The sequence below is a fragment of the Oryx dammah genome, unplaced genomic scaffold (genome assembly GCF_014754425.2).
Source record: "Oryx dammah isolate SB20612 unplaced genomic scaffold, SCBI_Odam_1.1 HiC_scaffold_25, whole genome shotgun sequence".
Lineage (NCBI taxonomy): Eukaryota > Metazoa > Chordata > Mammalia > Artiodactyla > Bovidae > Oryx > Oryx dammah.
Window position 1 is genome coordinate 56,271,831 of NW_024070209.1, and position 1,906 is coordinate 56,273,736.

General features: G+C 40.2%; 1 pseudogene; it reads left to right on the top strand.

The window, feature by feature from the left end:
• The first annotated feature begins 406 nt into the window (after positions 1-406).
• Positions 407-791, top strand: LOC120851306 (annotated as a pseudogene).
• The last annotated feature ends 1,115 nt before the right edge of the window (positions 792-1,906 follow it).

The window sequence follows — 1,906 nt, forward strand, 5'->3', positions numbered from 1 at the left end:
TTCACTGAAAAATAACAGTACCAACCCAATGTTTATGAGGAGAACTGGATGACACAGCCTATAACAACTTAAAGGAGAATTTAATGAACCCACCTGCCCTTGGGTATCCAAATTATCAGATTTCTTTTTGTCTTTCTGTATATAAAAAGTGTTTGCCCTCAGGATATTCACTCAAAAAAAAAACCAGAGGTCACCAATTACCTATATAGGATGTTATAGCCAAAAAGGTACTATAGCAACTGGACTCTATGGCATGGTGATACCTGCCTTATTAGAACCATTAATGCCACTGCCTTTTTGTTTAAAGCTATTGAGCAAATGATTGTGGGATTCCCATTTACCAAATTTGGACCAAATAACAACTCAGTCCTGCTACAGACTTTAAAAATTCCCACTTCTCCTGTGCTCGCCCTCATCGTTGTACCATCAGGTGGGCTGCGTGGCCAGCGTCCAGGCAAAGGGGATGATGCGGGGCCTGAGACGCTCGCTCAACATGCAGAATGACGCTGGTGAGTTCATGGACCTGTATGTGCCGCAGAAATGCTCTGCCAGCAACTGTATCATATGCGCCAAGGACCACCCGTGCATCCAGATGAACGTGGCCGAAGTTGACAAGGTGACAGGCAGGTTCAACGGCCAGTTTAAAACCTGTGCTATCTGCAGGGCCATTCACAGGATGGGCGAGTCAGATGACTTCTCCGGTTGGCCAAGGCCGACGGCATCATTTCAAAGAACTTCTGACTGAAGAGGATTTCAGACATGGAATATTTGTTATAAATAAATAGTGAAAACCTAAAAAAAAAAAAAAAAGTCCCACTCTTCCCCACTGTACATGCATTGAACTATTTGTCTATTGACAAAATGAAAGCATTCATGAGTCAATATTGGTGAAAAAATGTTAACAAGGTTGCAAAAAGTGCCTACCTTACTAATCCCAGTTGTTAAACATACAAACAAACCAAGAAAGTCTGTTACTACATTTACTGGACATTTTAATGGCCTAATGGACCATTTAAGTTCTGGCAAATAGATTTCATACAGTATTCTTTGTCTATATAACTATGTTTTTGGATATAAAAATCAACAGATTTTTATGTTTTTGTCATGGTCTTTATGCTTTACATACAGAAATTTTCTTTTGCACAGGCTACTGCCTCTTCTGTGGCTAAAGAGAAATATCAGCAACTTCAGATATGCAGGTGGTGTCACTCTAGTGGCAGAAAATGGAGAGGAACTGAAGAGCCTACTGATGAGGTGAAACAGGGGAGTGAAAACGCTGACTGAAACTCAGCATTAAAAAAAGTAAGATCATCGCATCTGGTCTCATCAATTCATGGCAAATAGAAGGGGAAAAAAATGGAAGCACTGACAGATTTTATTTTTTGGTCTCTAAAATCACTGCAGACAGTGACTAGCCATAAAGTTAAAAGACACTTGCTCCTTGGAAGAAAATCTATAACAAACTTAGACAGCATATTAAAAAGCAGAGACATCACTTTGCTGACAAAGGTCCATGAAGTCAAAGCTACTGTTTTTCCAGTAGTTATGTATAGATGGGCTATAAAGAAGAGTTGGACCATTAAGAAGTTTGAATACCAAACAATCGATGCTTTCAAATTATGATGCAGGAGAAGACTCTTAAGAGTCCCTTAGACTGCAAGGATTCAAACCCATCAATCCTAAAGAAAATCAACCCTGAACATTCATTGGAAAGACTGTTGCTGAAGCTGAAGCTCCAACATTTTGGCCACCTAATGTGAAGATATGTCTCATTGGAAAAGACTCTGATGCTGGGAAAGATTGACAGCAAATGGAGAAAGGGGCAAAAGAGGATGGGATGGTTAGATAGCATCACTGACTCAATGGTCATGCATCTGAGCAAACTTTGGCAGTTAGTGGAGGACAG